Source organism: Trachurus trachurus (genome assembly GCF_905171665.1).
Source record: "Trachurus trachurus genome assembly, chromosome: 18".
Taxonomy (NCBI): Eukaryota; Metazoa; Chordata; class Actinopteri; order Carangiformes; family Carangidae; genus Trachurus; species Trachurus trachurus.
The window spans coordinates 3,141,610-3,164,614 of NC_139909.1; the positions used below are offsets into that span (position 1 = coordinate 3,141,610).

Consider the following 23,005-nt stretch of genomic DNA (forward strand, 5'->3'; position numbering starts at 1 on the left):
GGGGACGCCTGCGTTGAGGACTGTAGCCTCTACATGGGGCGGCCGCTTTAACCACTGCGCCACGCACCGCCCCCTTCTGGAGGCTCTTAAGCGGGAAATTAACAGAACAGAAGGGTATGGGGTATTACGTTTATCAAAGGTCTTTATCTTTTCCAGTTTAAATACTAGATCCAGATCCCGGATCAGGATCAGAGGATGGAGGTGGATCTGCAGACAGTGGAGGTTCGACTCACTGTATTCCCTGAGATCCATCTCCATCTCACAGCTCTGTTGTTGAGTGTGTCATTACAAACAGTGACCGCAGCAAAAACAAAACAAAGAAATCCAAAATCCCCTTGTATGTGTATGAAGTGTTGCATGTACATATTAAATCAGATTGTATTTCCTTCCAGCCTCAGTTGCAGAGCAGTCCAGCTGCTTCAACCAGGTCTCACCTCTCTCCAGTAAGTGAACATGGTCCAGATGTGACTGAGCAGAGGAAACTCAGCACAAAAAACCTACACAGACAGATTCATACAGCACAGAGAGAGGACACAACTTTCTCTTGGAAAAAACTGTTCAGGAGACACCTGAGGATTTTCATCTTCAACTTTATTTTATTAACTTTTCACACTTGGACCAACACAGAGTGCTTCATAAGGTTAAAAACATTGCAAGAAAGGAAAAAAGAAAGTGAGCAAAACCTAACCCTCCCAGCCCCCGTATATACACTTACAGACACACATAAACACACACCCACATACTCAAACACACACACACACACACACCCTTATACACACTCAATGTCAGTGAAGAGACAGGGCACTGAGGCTTGAGACCACCCCGAACAGGGCAGACAGGCAGACTCAAAACCAATGTGCAGAGCCCTAACCCAGGCCAAAAAGTGTGGCAGTCCCCATGAGGAAACACTGGAGAACTAAAAGACCAAAACAGTCAAATATGATAAGAAGTAGAAGACCCTTTATCTCATAGAAGTTAATAACTAGACTAAAAATAAGTTATCTTATGAAAGTAAATAAATAAACACTAGGATTTAAAATAACTAAAAGAGTGGGATAAAAAGGTAACAAGATTAGAGCACGGAAAACAATATTAAAGGGACAATGAGGAGTTTCTATCTGGTTATAAAAAAGTCTCACGTTAATATGGATGAATCTACGCTACCCACACTTGTTAATGGCTCCATTTTCGATAAATATATCATTTTGTCTCTATCGCTATTTTGTTATTTTAATTAATGGTGGAAACGCTGGGCGAGCCGACCAGCGTTTCCTTACTTTCGGTTTTGCGGACGCTGATGAGAATAACGACCGTATTGCCGTTTATGGTCGGAACTACGACGGTAACCCTCTTTGAACCTCTGACTTTAATTCTTGATGAATGAAAACATGAGTCTGTCTTGCGCCGGTCGAAGAATTATACGGTGCGCATGGAGGCTCATAAATGTAGTGTGAAAACACTTTGCTTTTCCAAAACTCCTCGTTGTCCCTTTAACATACATAAAGATCAAATCTGATAAAATAAGAGTATGAAAAGAATTAAAATTAGGGAAAACAATTAAATGTATTGAGCCTCTTTTTAACAGTTTCTGTTGCCCTGAGGTTCTCCAGCACAGATCTAACAGCTTGAAAGTGAACAGGAATTGAATCTAAAACAAACACCTTAAAACATATCATCCACAGAACCAGGTGGAAATTTATCCCAACTTTATTTACAACACTTCATGCTTTATATTAAGTGACTCAATAATAATAATAGTAATGATTAAAAACCAATCTCATCTTTGTTCTTTTCTGTGAAACAGAAACTAGAAGATGAACTCCAGCAGCTCCAGGAAGAGAAGAAGAAACTAGAAGATGAACATCAGAGACAGAAGACGGAGCTGGAGACCAAGAACAAACAGGTTCATCTGTTCAATCAGTGGTTTTCTTAGTTTCCTCCAGTCCACATGTTTGTAACAATAAGAGAAGACAGCTGAGTGTCTCCACTGAGTCATGTGTCACATTCATGTCTTTAAGACAAAGCTGGTCCAACACTGAGTCTCTGTCCATGTCTCTGTTCAATCCCAGCTGGAGACAAACCAAGCTGAGACCAACAGGAAGAAGGAGGAAGCTGAGGGAGAAGTGGAGAAGATGAAGAAACAGATGGAGAAGATGAAGAAAGAGGTGGTTCATCTGATCATTATTAACTGTCACTGCTGCTTATTTTTTTCTATTAAATGTCTCAGTGATAAACTAATTCTCCATCTCATCTCTGCTCTGTTCTCGTTCCTCTCAGCTGAAACAGAAACAAGATGAACTCCAGCAGCTCCAGGAAGAGAAGAAGAAACATGAAGATGAACATCAGAGACAGAAGAAGGAGCTGGAGACCAAGAACCAACAGGTTCATCTGTTCAACAACTAAACTGAGATGAGAATCCACACAGACCTAAATGTTGTGTCTTCATTCACTAAATCAAATCAATCATCTCTCTTCTTCTCTGTCCTTCCTCCCAGTTGGAGGAGCAGCTCCAGGAAGAGAAGAAGAAGAGGGAGGAGGTTTGTAACAGGGTAGAATATAATAATAAAATAATAATCAATAATGATTTTGTGCATTTTATGTGGCACTAGTGGTGGATTTTGTGGTGCATGTGTGGGTGTGGCTTTACAGAGTGAGTGTATGTGCAGTGACACACATCAGGTTTTCTATATGAGCCACGTGTGTGTGAAGCTGCTCTACATCAAGTCTGTCCTCATGTCAAACTCAAAGTAGAAAAGTAGATGTCACACATTCAATCACAATGGAGTCAGCTCTGTAGAGAATCTGGGCCCATATTCCTAAAGATTCTAAGAATCCTCTCAGAGCTCCTAACTTAACCTAAAAATTCCTAGCAAGGAGATTTAGCTTAGGAGTGATTCCACAACACTCTCAGAGAACTCTGAGCAAGGAGTGGACAGAAACTCCTATCTTAGTGAGGAGGTGTGGTTGACCCCCGTTGCTAGGTATGAGTCATCATTTCAAACGCTGTGATTGGTTGATCCTAAAAGTTAGATAAAGAGCACCCGCCCCATTTGTTGAGGCTATAGTCCTCACTGCAGGTGGCCCCGGTTCGAATCCCTTGTGGAGCAGTCCTATCCTGCATGTCTTTCTGCCTCCCATTTCCTGTCTCTCTCTCAACTGTTCTGTCAATTAAAGGCCAAAATGCCCAAAAAATATACTTTAAAAAAAAGCTAGATAAAAAAATATACTTTTGGTGATAATGGGCAAAGGATGGACCCTCAAATCGATAAATTTAACCATAAAATCCAATCTTATGAAGACTGTGTAATTGTAAAAATTATTTCACATAAAAGAAAATATCTGTTAAATGAATAGTAAGCTATACTTTAAAATTATCCTACAAAATGTGTGAAAACTTGCACAGTATTCACATAGTGAAACTTAGATTTATTTGCTTACCATGCTGGTAATTTTTGCACTTTCAACTTTCCAACTCAATTTGGTATTAACAAGGGTAAAATGGCTCAGCTTTAATCAGTGTCTGTGATTGCTGACCGGCCTATAAGAAGCAGTGTTGGTTGGCTTTGAAATCTACCACAAACCAGTGAACAGCAATGGAGAAGAAAAGAACAAGGAAACCCAACTGGACAGAGGAACAGGAACAATCTGTAGCGTTTCATTAATTCACTGTCATCCAGTGTTTGGAGAATATCTCTCCTGCCTCTTCTGTCCACCATTTTGTCCTCTGCTTAGGGAACTCCTAAGCCACTTAAAAGTCCTCTTCCCTACTCGTAACAGATCCCACCTTAGGAGCTCTCTTAACAGCTAGGATTCTTTAGGAATAGCTTTTATCTTTACTAGGATCTACTCTTAACTTTTAGGAGAAATTCTAAGAAAACATCATGATTCTAAGAATTTTCTTAGAATTTGGCCACTAGGAGCAAGTCTTTGCACTAAGAATCTTTAGGAATACGGCCCCAGTTCTGCTTCCTCCATATCAACATTATATTGAACATCTGTATTAACTGAATGTTCCAACCAAGAGATCTGATTGGTCAACAAGAAATTTAGGACATACTCAAATCAGCATGACAGCACTCCGCCATTTCTGTGGCAAAGTTTCTGTCAAAGTCACATTTATAGAGCAATTAGAATACTTCTTAGTTAAAGCAGAAGTAAGTGATTCGGTCGTTTTGGCTAACTTCATTAGTTAGCAGCCCCCGCGCTCGTCATGGATCTATTGGTCCTCGTCCCTACGTCACCACATTCACACACATCCCTTGACTGCACACACAGAGAGGTCCGCCGTCGGAAGATACAACTATTTAAGACTTATATTAACACAAATTTTCCGCTAACTTCTGCTTTAATATGCTGCAAACTGCACCGTTAGAGCACAGAGGGTTTTCCCTGCCGTGTGTGTACAAAGTCGGAGAGACACTAATTTTGGCCGCAGTGAAAAAGTTCGACTTTCTCCATCAACTTGTGTCGGCACTATAACTTAAAAAATCAGCTCAGAGTTCATCATCTGGAACTAGAAAATCCTTTCTGTTGCTAGGTCGTTACTAAGGGTCAAATTATTTACTGTAGTAGTAAACTAGGTTCATTACACACAGGAATCTAATGACGTGACTGATTGTGTTTCAGGTATTAGTCAGCTCTGTAGAGAATCTGAAGCAACATTATGTTGAACAACTGTATTAACTCAATTAATTTGGATTTATAAAACCAAAATAACCCAGGTCAGCAGCATTAAACACACCAGTCGCTATAAAGGTGTGTGTGTCTGCGGGGGAGAAGAACAATATGGCTGACACTGTGAGCACACGGTCTAAATGAGGAAGACTATGAAACAGGATGGTGATGAAGAAGTCAGGATGGCTGCTGAGTGGAGCAGAGAGACTGAGTTTCACTGTTCAGACTGTGAAGGAAGCAGCTCCTGAAGTGGACTCTTGTGGTTTTGGTGGTAAACATCATGTTGGTGGAGTTGGTGGAGGTTTAGGAGTCAGAGAGTAAAACATGCAGATAAACAACATGACTGAAGGAAACAGACCAGCTGATCTTCTCCTCCATCCACCTCCACTCACTGCTTCACACATCTAACTGGATGTTTCCTCCTCCATCAGACATCCAGCCACCAGGGACAGGAGGAACCAGACAAAGACTACGTCATTATCACTGACAAATATGGAGAAAGAGTTATTCTCAGAAACAACTCCTCTGAGGTAAAGTTGTTGTCTGAAGATCAGAGAAGAAATGTGTGTTTCCCAGTAGAAGCTGGATTTGAGCTGAGCTTCTCCTTTATCAACAAGAAGAAACTCTTAGTGAAGTTTAGTGATTATTGTCCTTCATGGTTATTTAGTCAGTCTCATGTTGTCACATCCTGTTTGACATGATCCACTTTCCTTCAAAAAGTACATGCAGCTGAACAACTGGACGTTAGATCTGGAGTTTACCAAGAAAAGAGAGACCTTCACACTCGAAGAGCGTGCACTGGAGCCAGGGAGGACGTTCAGTGTGAGTTTCACTTGTTGTTAAAAGTTGTTTTATATTTCTTGATGCAGCTCTTCTCTGTTTTTTCCTCCTAATTTCCTGCTTAAAGTGACATTCTAACTTTTTACTGCTTCACATCCATGAAGCTGGGGAAGTGATGGACGGTCAAACCTCTACAAACACTCTTCCAGAGGTCGGCAACCCTTTGCATTAAAAGAGCCGGTTGGGCCCTTTCCCACCATCTCAAAACCCATTCGGAGCCACATCCAGCCGCATGACACGCATCCTACATTGAAAGTAATCTTATCTGTGATCTGTGCGCACTGAAGACACTACATCTGAACGGCCCCCATGCACAGACACACATGCTTGCTGGCTCAGATAGGCAGAGAAATTGTAGGTTCAGCTGCAGCAGTCTCTTTCATTAATAAGGGCAGCCCCAAAACATGCCAGTTTATATAATGTCTATTTCAGTATTCCATCATTCCTTGATTTCCATGCCATACAGCAGCCGTCAACCTTAATATGACACTCAAATACATCGGTTCAGGGTCCGATATTGAAATAAATATTTTCAGATATAATAGCTCATCAAATAATTTCTCTCACCCGGTTATTGTGTTTACTGCCTCTGAACTTCACTGCGCGGGCTGTAAGACCTCACTTTGATTTTCACGATTGCAAACTCTCATCTGTGAGATGCAAGCTTTTTTACTTTTTCTTTAGTTCATGGAGGAAAAAACCTGTGACGCATATTTTGATCAACAAAATATTGAAACAAGTTATTTTTTTAATGTCACAAAGAAATAAAAATTCATTATTATTACTATTATTTAGCCTATCCTTTTTTTCCAAAAAGAGCTTTCCCTCTCTAAACCACGAGCCAGCAGAGCAGAGGGACCCCGGAGCCGCAGGTTGCCGACCTCTGCACTAGACTCTACAATTTCCACAGAGCAACAGAAACATGATAGGACTTTCCTCACAGCCTGAGCTGCACTCTGTGTGACAAACACACTTCATATGTCAAAGAGCTGCAGGTGAACACAGGGTTTCTGTCATGGAGAGAACAATTCACAGCTTTCATCTTCTCTAACTCTACATTCACAGATCTGGATGAAAAACATACACAACAAAAACTCAGTGGAAACTGGAGATCTGGTCAAAGCAACACTTATAAACTCCAGTGGAGAGGTCTGACATCATGTTACATTATATACTCTAATATGTTATTACATCATATCTTTCTGCTTTATATTATGTTCATCTCATCCACAACCTGTTTTTTGCTTTTTTGTTACAGCCTGTGGCGACATCTACTCGTCCATAACACTGAAGACGTTTGCTGATGTAGTTTAATATTGTGTTTCAGGTTTTTATGAACTTCCACACATAATAACACAACAACACAACACTCTGTAACAATGACACATTACAGTAAAGTCATTACTGCTCATACACATGAGAAACAAAGAATAGATCAATGTAAAGAACTGATTCATCCGTCAATAGAATATTGATTATGATAATCTGGAGAAACTGTCCAAAATCTGTGTGTCAGACCAGAAATCTGCTGAATTAGAATTGAAGATGTTTTTAAATCTTCAGTGTGAAAGTGTTTTCAGTTTCATCTTCATGTTTCCTGTGTCTTTATGTGGTTTCATGATGCAGGTTGTTGTTTTATCTTCACTGTTGTTGGTTGTTGTTTCTTGTGTTATTATTTTGTGGTGGAGTCGAGCAGAGAGGTCAGAGGTGAAGACGATGAAATACAAGAAAGATGATTTTTACAAACACTTCAATTAAAGGAGCTGTATGTACAGTAACGCCGGGTTCACACCGGACGCCGAAGCGCCGCGAATAGCCGCGGAACGGAGACCGCTTCCCTTCGGCGCCCAAGTTAACAGGTTGTAGTTCAGACCAGACGCGACGCGCCGCAAAGCGCCGCGATCACTCGCGCTGTGCAGTTATCGTTTCGGCGTCTGTTCTATTTTGTGCGCGAGCCGCGAGCAATCGCGTCAATCTTGGCAGGAAGTCACACATGAAACAACGAGAGAATCCGGTCAATTTACAAAATAAAACACTTTTCAAAATAAAATACAGCGATTGACAAATGCGATCTTATTTATATTTAACAGACTCTCAACAGAGAGCAAGAGAGATGAAAACACACACACGAAAGGGAGACACGGAGTGGGCTGGCTGCAGGGGGGGGGGGGGGGGGTCAAAACACACAAACAAACAGGGAAAGAGCGAGAGAGGGAGGCAGAGACGAGTTGTTGTCAAGTGAAAGACGACGTGAAATTAATCTGGGAAGTGGAGGGAGTTGTTTGACCCACAGCACATGGTGTTATAATTATATGAGGTTATTTACTTATCCATGATGTAAAAAAAACAGCTCTGAATGTGAGTAAACAACAGCTGAGCAGCAGAGGCGCTTGCGACCGCCGCGGAGAAATCAGCGTCTGGTGTGAACTGGAGGGACGCGGCTCGCGCGCGATTTCCGCGGCCGCTCCGCTTCACGGCGCTTCCGCGTCCGGTGTGAACCTGGCGTAAGACTGTGGATAAATCTGTTGCTGCAGTCAAAGTCAAAACACTGCAGTGTGTTGCCAGATATCCACACACTAACCTCTGCTCTGCTCCAGCTTTGTTGCTATGGTACCCCGAGACTCACTCACAGTCTCAAAGTAAAGATGCTCATGCCTCTCTAAAACTACATTAGTTACTATATGCAGAGAGGCTATGAAGCAGCAGTACATCTATATCTGTTATCATAGTAAAAATATCTCCTATGTGTTCACATTTCTGTAGTTTCAGCAGGTTGTTGATGAATATTTAGCTTTGACTGTTTTATTGCTCTGATGGCGGAGTATCAGACGACAGAGTAACAGGCCGCTGATTTCTCCTATCAAGGAAATGTGATATAATAAGCTGCAGCTCAGTGGTAGCCTGCTGCCTAACTGGCAACCCGGAGGCCGAAATGTCACCGACTCTGTGATTGGGAGAGAGCGGTGGGTGGTGCAACAGGCCAAAACACAACATCAAAACATAAACATGATTGCAGGCTGCAAATAAAATGTTTAAATGTGGATATTCTGGCTGTACTATTGTTGTCAGATAGATCAGAGTTTCAAATTAACATGTTTCCTTATAAGACTAAAGTCTCTGGTGACATATTGCGTGATTTTATGATTAATTGCTGAGCATTTCTTACATATAGTTCCTTTAAAGATGTTTGGTTTTTTAAATGATTGCTTATTTAACTTATTCATTTTTCTTTTGAAATTAAGAAAATATGTGGAATTTGTAAAGATGTAGTAGATGATGACTATGTTTATATTGAACTGTGACTTTAGGTCTTTGTTAAAAAATAAAAATAAAATCAGTTCAACTGTTGTATAGAACGTGTGTTTGTTTATACATAAAGTCTCACATTATGAACACTTTACATTATTATTTCTCTGTGTGGAGTCCAGATAAACTTCCACTTTGCTTTTACCCACAATAAAAGACACAATAATCTCCCGTCAATGTGAAAAACATCAGACTAAAAGTATCACACAGACATTATCAAAGCGGTACAATCCTTTAATTATAAGGGGAGTCATGTATTTGCTGCTTCATTACAAGTTTTACAGTAAATCTGTTCCAATACCTGAGACACTGAATTTGTTCTTATGAATAAAAAAACGGTTGGATAAGTTCTGTAAAGTTTCAGGTCAAATTGTGTCACGTCTCTCCACTGGCTAAAAACATCTTCTCATGTGGTTTGTATGTGAGAAGCTCAAATTATCAGCAGCATCTGCAGCATCTAAAACCAACAAGTGTCTTTATATGAATAGTTGATGTGTGACTTCTAGTGACGGTTCTTCAAACTGTTTCTTTTGGACGTTGAGTCTTAATGAGTCAAGTGATAAGTTTATTTCCCACAGAGGTGTGAAACACAACAACAACACACCAAAAACAACAGATCAGCTGACAACCTGATGCTGTTTCACCTGTCAACCTGGAGTGAGCAGGAAGTGGGCGGGGCTTAAGGCCTGGTCCAGGTTTCTAAACCAGGAAGTAAAAGCAGATGAAACCATGTTAATTACAACAGACGGTTATTACATGATAACCACACAACAACAGCAGAACAACAGTCTTCACCACAGCTGGTCTTTATTATTCTCAGCTTGGTTAAAACTGTGGCTGTGTCTTTAGTTTCTCATGTGACTAAATGTGTTTTAATGACAAACTGCATCTGCAGCATCTAAATAAAACCCTGAAGACGCTCTGACAGACCTACGTGTACATGTCACCTCTCTCTGTGGTTTTTCACCTTGGAGACAACAGCCAGCACAAAAACCTCAAGTCACACACACATACAGTAGATCAAATTAAAACACAACCGTTTTTGTGTCCTTCAAGAGTTAGTCTTCTCGAGTTTTATCCGTGAACGTCCAAGTTTCCCAAAGTGAAGTCCTCCCAGCAGCAGCAGCTGCAGGGCCAGCGCCACTATGATGAAGACAGTCCTCACAAGATAAGCGACATGGAAGTTGTCTGAGAAGAGAGAAGTGTCTGCAAAGATGACAGAAAGAAATAAAAAGGAACATGACTTAACAGAAGGAATAGTGGAAAATGTTACTATATACCTCAAGCTACAAACTGATCTTGACAGAATCAGTGCATCCAAATGAATCTTTGTGGTAATTTTTTTCACTGGACTGTACATATGTTTTACATAATATATTGGAATGTACATATATGGTTATTCCTATACATACTCACAATTACCCATAGTAGCCTATAACTGTTCAGAATTGATAATTTTTTGTATATATTTTCACACAATACTGGAAATGCACATGTTTTTCTTACAAATATTGCTCTTTTTTATTTCTGTATTTATTATCTGTGTTCTATATTATTTCACTGTTGTCTCCTTCTGCAACACATTTTTATCTTATCTAAAACCTTCAGCGCTGACCATCAACACCACTGAAACAAAGTGAAATAATTTCCACTGGATCCATCTCCGCTCCGTTCCGACTCCGATACGGTTTTGCTCTGTTTCGTCCACTGGATGCGTTGCATCTCCGACCACAGGAGAACTGTCTTCCTGAGGTTGATTTTCTGCCATGCTACTTACTCTGTGGTATGTTTTTTAACGTTCAGTTTAAAATATAGTGGTTTTTCACCTCCATGATTAATAAATATTTTTTCATCCATGACGTCCCGTTTCGCTTCAGGTCCCTCTGATTGATGAGTTGTTGCTCGTGCTTTCAGATGAAACTAATCTTGACAAAGTGATGATTTATGATTGGAAAGTTTGTTTTTGTGTTTTATTTTGAAATTGAGTGCATTAATAAACATAATCTAATCACCCTGAATTGATGCATGATGGCTCCGTCGTCTGGCAAACATAGACCTGCTGTGTATTTCTGCTGGATGCCGGCACTGTGACGGACCGGAGACACAATGGAGTCGGAATGGAGCGGCGACGGATCCAGTGGAAATCGGGGGTCAGGCTTTCCTCCGTAATAAAGTTTTTATAAACTCACACTGTGAATGATTCAGCTTTCTATCGACATGACTATATTATTATATCAAATGGCAGGCTTTTATTTAGAAACCATCTCACCTGTGACAGTCAGTCTGCTCTCTGGTGACTCTCCAGCTCCCTGGATGCTGCACTTGTACAGTCCTTCATCAGACCTGGAGACGTTCATCGTCACCTCCATGGCAGCACTGTTGTTCAGTGTGACGTTGTCTTTGTAGAAAACAGCTTTCAGGTTGGTGGAAGTCGTCTTGTTTCTGCAGCGCAGAGTCACAGGATCTCCCTCCATCACAGGAAGAGCAGGACTCTCCAGGATCACTGAGCCACCTGAACATGTTGAAGAGAGAATTTATATAGGTGAGTGAAAAATTGAATGCACAGTAATACAGACAGAAGAATCAAGAAAATTAGCAATATAGAATAATCTGACAGAACTCAAAGATCTTTAGAAGATACAGTCGTCCAGAGTGGATCAGACAAATAAAAATAAGCATAACTAACAAATAAACTAATAACTTGTGTCTGTAGAGGTTAAAAAATGAGTAAAGGGGCGGAAGTGGCGCAGTGGTTAAGGCGGCCGCCCCATGTAGAGGCTACGGTCCTCAACGCAGGCGTCCCCGGTTCGAATCCCGCATCGGGCAGAACTTTCCTGCATGTAATTCGCCCTCTCTCTGCCTCCCCCTTTCCTATACTGTGTGCTATCAAATAAAGGCAAAAAATGCCAAAAAAATGTACTTAAAAAAAGAGTAAAAAGCCAGATAACATTACTTGATTTTTCAATCGTTGATAAATTCAGTTTTTTCCTGATACATAATACGATTATTTTGTAATTTAATAATAATTTAATAATAATAATAGTAGTAGACCTCCAATGTGGCAAAATACACAGATATCAGTGACAATCACAATTCAGAAATGATAATGACATTATGCATATAAACATGATCAATTTTTTTTTCTAAGAGAAACCGCAGATTATTCTATGTGAATCTGTAGTGGTTACAGAAAAACAATAAACGTACTAGTGATGGTGATGTTGATGCTGTTGCTTCTTTCTCCTCCCTCAGTCTCACACCAGTATTCTCCACTGTCTGATGAATAAAGTCCAGCAACAAAGCAGGACGACCCTGATGATGTGCTCTCCATGACACATGCTGGAGTAAATTCCACATCATCTCTGGTCCCTCTTAACTGAGCTGAACCATCAGTTCCCTCACAATGAAAAGAGATGGACTCAAGCTCAAAGAACTGCAGACGGTCTGGAGTGATACGAAGAGAAGCTGCACCTGAAAGTTCACAAATAAAACATACAAAACATTTTTTTTAATTTTTTTTTAATTTTGTAAAACATGTTGTGGTGTAAAAATAAATCTTAAATCAATTTGTCTCATCAGAAATAAATCTGGTTTAGATCAACATTCTTCCACAACGCTTTACACAAAATGATGAATGAAAGATAAGAAAATATAAAAAAAGGAGTTCCTCACCACTTTGCTGAGCATAAAGACTCTGAACTTGTGTCTCCAGCAGAAGAAACTCAAGCATCACTGGAGAAACAAAGGAGCAATGTTGTAAATGAGCAACAGATGCTTTGATGAGCAGCAACATATAAAAGTGAGGACAGAAAGAGAAGAAATGTGACACTGAGTACTCACACAGTCTGAAGCAGAGAGCTGTGACCTCCATGTCGTCTTGCTGCAGACTGAGCGTTGAGCTGAAATACAACTGAAGTATAACGTACGTGACAACTTCCTCTTCCTGTGGAGGTTATTTCTGATGCTGCTGCAGAAGGGGGGCAGGGTCTCAGAGGCTGAGGTGGCCTCTCAGTGTTGAGACACAATGACACTATGAGGGAGGATCGACTATACTGTACCTGCACCTCTGTCTTCATGGCAAAATGTGGTTGTGGAGACACCAACTGTAGCAAAGCGGCACAGAAGTAGTTGTGAGTATTGTTTTGTTTAACGTCTCTTGTATTTTGTCTTTGCACAAAAATCGATTCTTCTGTTCAAAAGTATGTGTTTCATTAATTAGTAAGGCAAGGCAAGGCAAGGCAATTTTATTTGTATAGCCCATTTTTACAAACGGTTTGTCTCAAAGGGCTTTACATGGCATCATAACAACATCCTCTGCCCTTAGACCCTCACATCCGCTGAGGAACAACTCCATAGAAAACCCTTTTAACAGGGAAAAATCTGAGAAACCTCAGGGTGAGCAACAGAGGAGGGATCCCTCACCCAGGACAGACAGACGTCACAAAGATGTTGTAAGAAAACAGTTCATAACACAGAATGTGAGAAACATGGAAATGGATAACAGGAGCTGATAGAGGAAGCTTCCGGTGGGAAGAAAGGCAGGGAGAGCAGGCCAGCTTAATGGGAGGACTGGATGGCAGACTGGCAGCCGGCAGTTGGTGCAGAGAGATGGAGCCAAGCCATAGCAACAAAGGCTTTTTAACTGTTCACAGAGAGTGCCTTGGATATTTCTTCTTTTTCTACCAGCATTTGCCCCATCCAAAGAGCAACTCAAAGAAAAAGACCAATCAGAGAGAAGCGGTGTGAAAGCAGGGAGGCCTCCTTCATGTTTTATTGGCTGACAGCCAGATTATTTATTATTATTTATTTATTTATAATTATTTATATATTATTTATTTATATAGCCCGTTTTTACAAACAGTTTGTCTCAAAGGGCTTCACATGGCATCATAACAACATCCTCTGTCCTTAGACCCTCACATCGACTGAGGAAAAACTCCATGGAAAACCCTTTTAACATGGAAAAATCTGAGAAACCTCAGGGTGAGCAACAGAGGAGGGATCCCTCACCCAGGACGGACAGACGTGCAATAGATGTTGTTACAGACAAGAAAACAGTTTACAACAGAGAATGTGGGAGACATGGAAATGTTAACAACAGCTGAAGGGGGAAGCTTCTGGTAGGAAAGGGAGGCAGGGAGAGCAGGCCAGCTTAATGGGAGGACTGGATGGCAGACAGGTTCATAGGAAGGGAGATAGGGAGTTGTTTCTGCAGTCGTTGTGGCTGGCGGCAGGGGTGGATTGGCCAGTGGGAGTACCAGGAGTTTTCCCGGTACTCTCACCCAAAGAGGGAACTGCTGCCACCTACAGGGGTCAGCACGTCATTACACTAGTTTACAAACCTGATATTGATGGACAAGCCCCGCCAGACCGCCCCCCAGTTGTAATTAGATTGACAGTCAATGAGTTAATGGTAGTGACAAGCATAATTCTCAGTCCGAACCTGGCCAAAAAAAAGAAGAAGCCTGAGGCCCAGCCCAGCCTGATTGAGTCATATTCTTGGCACGAACCAGCGGCCGCGGCAGAAGTGTATCAAAATTTGTTTGTACTGTATAAGACACATTTAGAAATCTCACCACACACACACAGATTGAGATACACATTTGCAAATAATAAAGTAACAATAATAGCTCCATAGATAAAGCCTGTCACCTCTTGTTATATACTTCACTTTACAGCTGTAATATATATTTAATTTAATCAGTTGCCTGGCAACATGGTCAAAGTTCAGCTGCTTATAAAGATAGGCTTACTCGTCACAAATTGAACTGAACTGATCCCTGATCTGTGGCCAGATTTACATTTTGTTCAGCAAAAACATTTACATTATCTATACTGTGAATGTATTAACTTGTTAACAACCCAGTTTATAGAACACTAAGCTGAGGTTGAATGTCTGGAAGTTCGACATGATTTGAGATCAATACTGAGTCGAATGTTTTCTGCTCTTGATAAACTGAAGTAATTTTAGGGTTGTGATTCAGTAAATGATTTACAGACTTTACACCTGTCGTCAGTTGAAATGAGCAACACAACTAGCAACAGGTACGTGGTGTTCTCAATAATTTTGATTCTATTTTAATCTTAATGACTTGAAAGCATATTGACATGTAGAACATAACTATTTATTATAACACTCTAAAGTTGTACATGAAATGCATCAAACCTTTATTGTCTTGTAATGAATCAATAGGAAGTCTGGATGTTTGACACAAATCCGTCAGATATGAAGAGACATCATTGTCTCGCATGAACGACATGAACGGACCGTGGCATGGAGATTATCGTCCACATATTATCTCCACATGATTTTCCTGTTTTAATTTCTTGAACATGAGACATGAGAGCAATTTCTGTATGTTTTCAGATGGCTGGATTCTCCATTCAGTCTCCACTCACAACCATCAGTGTCCTGCTCGTCCATCTTCTCCTGATGCCCTTTGCTAGAGGTAACTACATACATTAAAAAAAGATCAAAATTATTTTTTAATTAACTGTACCTAGTGTGAAAAGTTCAGTGGTGAACCCTACAAATAAATTGATCTTCTCTGCAGCAGCAAATTACGGCACCTTCCTTTGGTTTCACCAGTGAAACTTTTCTGTTTTGGTGCAGTATGACAATCAAACACCTGCCCAGCGGACTGACTAGTCAAATGCAACCAGCTGAGTTGAGAAAACAAGAAACCTGCAACTACTTTTAGAGCAACTCAAATTTTTGTTTGTCTGTATCATTGCTGATTGCCTGCATATGATTAAAAGGGAGCAGGACTAATATTCAGGTAACAGCCGGTCTCCTATAATGGCCGGGGGTGTTGTTTACATGAATAAATAAAGGCCGGCCCCGAACACAGGCTGGGTCAAAACAACAACAACAAAAAAAACTAGCTTAACTGCTAACTTAGCAGATGTTCAAAAAGTACCGATAACAGTAGCCTATTGTTTATCCAGAGTCAGAGTTAGATACAAGTTAACTTAAGTTAAAGAGAGCAGGATTTTCACCTTAATTAAGCAGCTCCAGAGTCCTAGTTCTGGTTAAATCAATGACTCTTGGCTGAAAACCAACCTTGTAAGATCAGAGCCTCCGACCCGGTGTCCCAGCTCTCGTCTCCATGGCACCACATAAACGTAACGCGCTAACCCGTAACCCGTAACCTCTTGTTTATGACAGATAAGACTACACAGATATACACATGGTAACATGGTAGATGATAAATGATCTTATCCACCGCTCAATGGATTGATTTCTCATCGGCTTCGTTGAAAACGAACGCACATGGAGGAGAGGAGGGTTAGAGACACAGAGAAAAAGAGACCAGACTTGTATAGTTCCCATTGGGCTGTCTACACTGTGATAAGTGACAGCTGACAATACAACTCTGACTTCTGGCTAGGGTTGTTGCAGCAACATGACTAAATGCTTGAGTCTGTGGTGTATAAATGTATCAAAGTATTGTCTGAAGTTCTGAAGAAACTGATAATAAAATATCTTCTCTCTTTTCAGGTCAGTCTCAGTTAATTGTTCCCTCTCAGCAAATAGTGGCAACAATTGGCGATGACATCATTTTGCCGTGTCACCTCGTACCTGCTGAGGATGTTACAGTCATGTTGTTGGAGTGGACGAGGTCTAACCTGGATCCGAGATTCGTCCATGTGTGGCGTGCCGGTCAGGAGCTGATGAAAATGAAACATCCATTGTTCTCAGGACGAACATCACTGTTCACTGATGAACTGAAGCACGGAAACATTTCACTGAAACTGTCGACAGTGAAACCTGGTGATGAAGGGAGATACAAATGTTTCATACCAAACAAGCAAACTGAATCTTTTGTTGAGCTTTTTGTTGGTAAGTAGTGAATTACTGTGTGAGCAGTTTGGTGTTACTGTATCTAATCAGTGAAGATTTAAGATCATTTCAACCAGCAGTCATTGATATTGGGTTACGCTATTTGTAACCTTGAGAGGAGTGTGTCCAATGAATAGTGTACTGCCCTCGCAGTGCGTGTGGCTATGCAAAGCTAGACAGTCAGTTAACAAAACGGATAGAAGCTCCCCAAAAAACCACAAGGCTTGATCTTTTCTTGTCCTTTAATGGAGTCCTCTATTTCTCCTCCTCCGTAAAACTGAAATTATCACAAATAGAAACACAATTTACTTACAGTAGCATTGAATACATTTCAATTAGCATCCATAGGTTAGCAAAATGAAGAGTTAGCATGTAAGCTACTGACAGCTAGCAAAGTATATTCAGCTTAAACATAACTAATCATGTCTTAACCACAAAAATACACAATCATGTAACGCTATTCACATACTATACTCACAGATATATATTCTCCAAGGCAAAAGCGTCCAACAATATTATTTGGTAGTCTGTTTAACCATCTGTGCTCATTTTTTCACCTTTTGCATGAGAACTAGCATGTAACAGAAAAAACACAGCATAGCTGGACTTGACCAGAGCGATAGATATAACAGAGTGGCGACACTCCCATAGGACTCCGTTGTAAAAAAAATGGCGGGCCGACTTCCGGGTTATGGAGCCCTCAATAGTTCCAAACATTCCTCCCGTGGCGCTGGACCACGTCTGTTTCTATGGCTGCACAGCAAGAAACTACTGAGCTACGTTGATGAAATACCGACCAATTTTAAGTCATAAAGTGATAATAATCTTTCCCAAGTACATTAACCATGTTGACTTAACAAAATAAAAATTATTAGACTGATCGTTTCATTGAAAAACATTTATTTATTTACGTAACTGTGGTGATTTCAGTCCGTAGCCCAGAAGCAGCCCTGCTCACTTTTCATTCAAACAAACTAATGCCACAGCCACAGTTGTTAAATTTCATCAATGAGACCAACATTAATCTCCTAAAAACAATTTAACCAGCCAGCAGTAAACCTCTAAAAGCATGCGGATACGTTACTTGGCTCGTTTCCTCCGACGGGAGGAGGACGGTCGGCCCCGGCAGATCAGCTCAGTAGAGCGGCTGCTGCTGCTGTGACAGCCGCTGCCCCTGGTCCCCGGTCGGGGCTCACACAGACTTCTCCCAGAACAAACATCGGTGCAAGTTCCTAACAAACGTTATGAACTGACCACAGACTCTGGATTAAACGGTGACTTTCTTGCATGAAAAAAAAATTAAAACTGTGACGTGTTGACAGCGCTAAAGCCAGGTTTTGGCAGCTTTACTGCTATGGCTCGGTTGCCACGAAATGGCGATATCGATGCTAATTTGTTAGCCCGTCTATGAGGTTTTGCATTATACGTTAGCATTAAGCTAACGGGCTTTATGTTTAGTTGTGATACTGGCTGTGTGTGTTGTGAACGTTGTTTCAAACTGTGTGGGTTTGATTGAACATCTTTGATACTTAAATATATATATTCCCGTTTAATATATTGCTTTACTCCTCTTCTTATGCCATTTTTACTGTAGGGCAGGCTAATCTTCAATTTGGAGTGACAAATAAAACCTTGAAGCAAGAAGATTTTGCCTTTTGTTTGGAAACTGACATTGATGTACATACAGTAATTCAGTAACAGTTGTAAATACACCTTTGTACGGTTTATTTTTTAATATTTACCGTCCAAAAGCAAGCTCGGCGCTGTCTGTCCCATAGCAGAACATGACAGCGGCAGCCTCGTTTGGAACTATTGGGAGCTACATGAACCACGTGACCGCGCTGGCGGCGACATCAAAGGCTGTCGCCACTCTGTTATATCTATCGCTCTGGACTTGACGAGCTGAGCGCTCACTCTGACGCGGTTTCTTTGAACCAAAACACATACACTTTTTTAGACCTGCTTAATTATCAACTTATGAACTTTAACTTAACATTTTAACCTTTTAACCCTCAAAGACAGTACAAATAGGCACTGAAATCCATTTTAAGACACAATGAAATGAAATGGAAAAACAGGGTGTCTAGTTTTCTTTTTAAACCATTTTCAACACAATTTTAATGCACTCAGTGTTTTCATCCCACAATAACGGTACACCTACTTAAATTACAACAAATTTCTATATAGTTTTAAATTATTTCTACTCTGTGAGTTTAGTGTATTTCTTTTAAATATCTCTTTAACCCTTAACAGTTACTAATGCTGCCTTCAGGATGAACTTTTTGACTGATATAGTTCAAAATTATTATTATGATTGAATGTTGTATTTGTGATTGTTCTGAAATGTTCCTGTTGTCCATCTCCAGGTGCTGCCTCGTCACCTGTCATCAGTTTAGCAGGGACTGACAAAGACAAGGGGGGAGTGGTGTTACAGTGTGAGTCTAAAGGCTGGTATCCAGAGCCTGAGCTGCTGTGGCTGGACGCTGAGGGAAAGCTGCTCTCTGCTGGACCTACAGAGACAGTCAGAGGTCCTGATGTCCTCTATACTGTCAGCAGCAGAGTGACTGTGGAGAAGAGACACAGCAACAGCTTCACCTGTAGAGTCCAACAGAAGACCATCAACCAGACCAGAGACACTCACATTCATGTTCCAGGTCAAAACTCTACATTTAAACACTGTGTTAGTTTCAAACAGCTGAGGTCTAGTTCTACACAAACACCATCTGATCTGATTGTGTGTTGTCTCATTTCAGATGATTTCTTTAAGGTCCAGTCCAGTTCTTCTCCTGTCAACACTGGATTGGCTGTTACTTTGGCTGTTTCCATCATGGTCATTATCTCATTTGTCTTTTTGGTCTGGAAGAAGAGACTAAACATGAGTAAGTCACAAATAAACTAAAGTGGTTTGTCAAAGTCATGTTTCCTCACAGGTTCAATATGAATGGCTTCAATGGCAAGACTGAGTTAGTGGTAGGAACAGAGAAGTTCACTGTGAAGCTGTGACAACTCAATTTCAATTGAAGTGTTGGGTGTTAAATTATTAAACTCTTATATCAAAGTAAAGTAAGTGACTGTATTTTATTTTGTAATTGGACTGTTTTGTTTTATACAGAGACCAAGAAAAACCAGAGAGATGAAAGTGATGGAGGAGAAAGAGAGAGAGAGAAGCTCAGGACAGAGGAGACAGTGGAAGTGGAGGTAAATATACTGTTTAAATATATTTTTTTGTAAAATATGGAACAGTAACAGCAACAAAATATAAAAGCAAACCCAAAAATTCCAGTAACACTTTTCTATTCACGTTTATATTTTAAAATTTGGATTTTACATTAGACCTTAAAGTTGCCGTCACACATGTTTTATGTTATCTTTTATATTTTTACCAGCTCAACAGCTGTCAACAATAATTTACCGGTAAGGTACACTTAATGTTATTTTGTTTACTGGGCTGTGTTTATTCAAGGGACTACCTGTTAGCCTAGATGAGAGGTTTACCAACTCCCATAGGTGCTTCAGCTAAGGTAATGTTAGCTACTTGCTGCTCAAATAAAGCTGAAAAATGAACATATTGCTGTCTTGCTAATAGCCTACATCTACGTCAGTGGTCACAGTTGTCTGTTGGTTCAAAATGCCATAATGTTAACATAAGGTTGCGATTCTGACAGCAATGTGTTCTGTTCACGAGCTTGATTTGAGCGGCAAGTAGCTAATATTACCTTATAGCTGAAACATGATAGCTAGCCTCTTAAAAAAACAGCCCAGTAAACAAACTAACGTTAAGGGTAAATAGTAAGTATAATTGTAGACAGTGATCACACCAACAGGTATCGTGGAGTGGACTGACGTTTACGGCCCCATGCTCGGTACATATTACGTTGTTACTGTCATAGCCTATACATGTGACTTCCTATGTTTACAAACCAACAAAGGTGTTCTGTTACATTGAGATAATGAAATACATAAATTTGTTTTCACGTGATAACAAATTAATTTATTTTATTATATCAATGTAACTAACAAAATAATAAGTAGTTATCACGAGAAACAAAAAAAGGAATAAAGAGTAATAAAATAAAATAAATACATGTATGTCTGTAATATATAGGTAGCCTACATGCTTGATTAAATCTGATTTTATTTCCTTCCAGTCTCAGTTGCAGAGAAATCCAGCTGTTTCAACCAGGTCTCACCTCTCTCCAGTAAGTGAACATGGTCCAGATGTGACTGAGCAGAGGAAACTCAACACAACAAACCTACACAGACAGATTTATACAGCACAGATAGAGGATACAATTTTATATTGGAAAAGCAGTCATAAAAATACAGTTCAGGATTTCAGGCACCTTAAGATTTTCTACTTCCAAAATCAAGTTTTCAGTTGTGCCAAGGACCCCAAACTTCAAAAATCACATCACAGTCAATCAAAAAGTAAATCAATTCATATCAACTTTATTGTCCCCAATAAGTAAATAATACTTAAAGCAATCTAAAATGTATGCACATGAAGATAGAGCTTAAAGCAGAAGTAAGCGATATTTTTGTGTTAATATAAGTCTTAAATAGTTATATCTTCCGACAGCAAACACTTACATAGAGTGTTTGGACCGAAACACGGGTCTGTCAGTCACTCTGCTCTGCTCTGAGCCGAGGAGAAAACTTTTCTCGTATCCTACAAGTTTTATCCAATGAGGAGAGAGAACGGCATGAAGGGCTGTGTGACATAGGGACTACGACCAATAGATCCATGACGAGGGCGGGGGCTGCTAACTCCATCGGCTGACAAGAAGTTATGGTGCGTTCAAGGCAACCCGTAACTCGTGTTTTTCCGACCTGTGAAGTCGTACCAGTTCGATCTGGTACAAGTTCACGGGTCGGAAGTTACGAGTGGCCGTTATAGTGACTTTTGTTGTGTATTTTGGGTTACACTAGGACCCGTAGTTGAGATGCACCTGGTGCATGCTGGGTAACCTGTGCTAGGTTGTTGTTGCCAGGGTAGCCAGGGGCTAACCAGTTGTACCGCTATCAATAAATCTTTGAAGAGACGTCGTGGTCCGATAAATCATTGTTATATTAATAAGACGGAAGATATAACAAAAGTGGCGACGAGGACGACTGGACCGACGCTGCAGTCCGCGACGGAGGAAGATTTTATGCCGTTTTTGTTTTGTTTTTTTTCCCTGCCGATGCCTCGCGCTGCCCGGGTGTTAGACGCCGCCGGAGAGGGAAGCTTCGCCGTGTGTGCTCCGGTGGATGCGACTGCCTTCAGCTAAGCGGGGAGGAGTATGCAGCGGGAAAAGAGAAAAGGAAAAACACCGTGAGTAACGCCGGAAAAAGGCTCGACATTACGGGAAGGAACAGTTGTGAAGGGAGGAACGCCTTTTAACCAGGAGCAAGAAAATGGCTGGAGTTATTGGCTCGATCGGTCCCTTCGACGAAAGCACGGAGCAATGGAGCTCCTACACAGAGCGGTTCGAATATTTCGTAGCGGCTAATGGAATAGAGGATGATAAGCTGGTGCCCATTTTTTTGGGTGTGATTGGGCCAAAGACTTTTAACCTGCTACGGAGACTTGTACAACCAGCAAAGCCAGGCAGTAAAACTTTCGAAGAAATTGTGGACACACTGACCAAGCATTTTTCACCCAAGCCCCTGGTGATCGCTGAAAGATTCAGGTTTCACAAACGCAACCAAGAAGAGGGTGAGTCTGTCACCATGTTTGTTGCATCATTGCGGAAATTAGCTGAATACTGTGAGTTTAAAGATGCTTTAAATGACACATTAAGAGACAGACTGGTGTGTGGATTAAGAAATGAAGCTGCACAGAAGAAATTACTCACAGAAAGTGACTTGACTCTTGACAAGGCAATTAATATCAGTGTGACCATGGAACTGGCTTCAAAAGAAGCTCATGCTCTGCATGCTACAGGCAGAATACACAAGGTGGACAGTGGTAAAACAAATGCACAAGGACCATGTTTCCGCTGTGGCAAGTTAGGACACCTTGCTAATGATTGCTGGTGCAAAGAAATGGACTGCAACAACTGTGGGAAAAAAGGCCACGTTGCACGTGCATGCAGGAACAAGAAGGGCATGGATAAAGGCTCAAAGTTTGGAAATAAAAGAGACACGGTAAAATTCAAAAAGGAAAGACATGTTCGCACAGTCAAGCGTGATGAGGGCAGACTGAGTGATTCCTCAGAAGAAGAAGTGTCGACTGCAATAAATACGGTGCGAATATTGACTGTTGATGACACTTCAGAAGGCTTTTGGGCCAGACCCAAACTGGAAGGACATTCTGTAAAAATGCAGATAGACACAGGTTCAAAAGCATCATTAGTGTCA

At 40.8% G+C, this 23,005-nt stretch overlaps 2 protein-coding genes and 1 long non-coding RNA gene across 5 annotated transcripts in view; 2 read left to right on the forward strand and 1 right to left on the reverse strand.

The window, feature by feature from the left end:
* Nucleotides 1-23,005, reverse strand: part of LOC311001337 (butyrophilin subfamily 3 member A2-like) — a 207,195-nt gene that overhangs the window by 65,963 nt on the left and 118,227 nt on the right. The window lies entirely within an intron of this gene.
* LOC311001384 (uncharacterized protein) overlaps nucleotides 1-23,005 on the forward strand; it is a 104,551-nt gene that overhangs the window by 29,514 nt on the left and 52,032 nt on the right. The window contains exon 3 of the mRNA XM_083992469.1: nucleotides 2,287-2,382. The gene's annotated coding sequence lies outside the window, so the exon portion shown is untranslated. The remainder of the gene's footprint in view (nucleotides 1-2,286; nucleotides 2,383-23,005) is intronic.
* On the forward strand, nucleotides 16,524-19,539 carry LOC311001387. The gene is made up of 3 exons (XR_014596160.1): nucleotides 16,524-16,663; nucleotides 19,030-19,317; nucleotides 19,417-19,539. It is a non-coding gene; the product is annotated as an uncharacterized lncRNA (long non-coding RNA).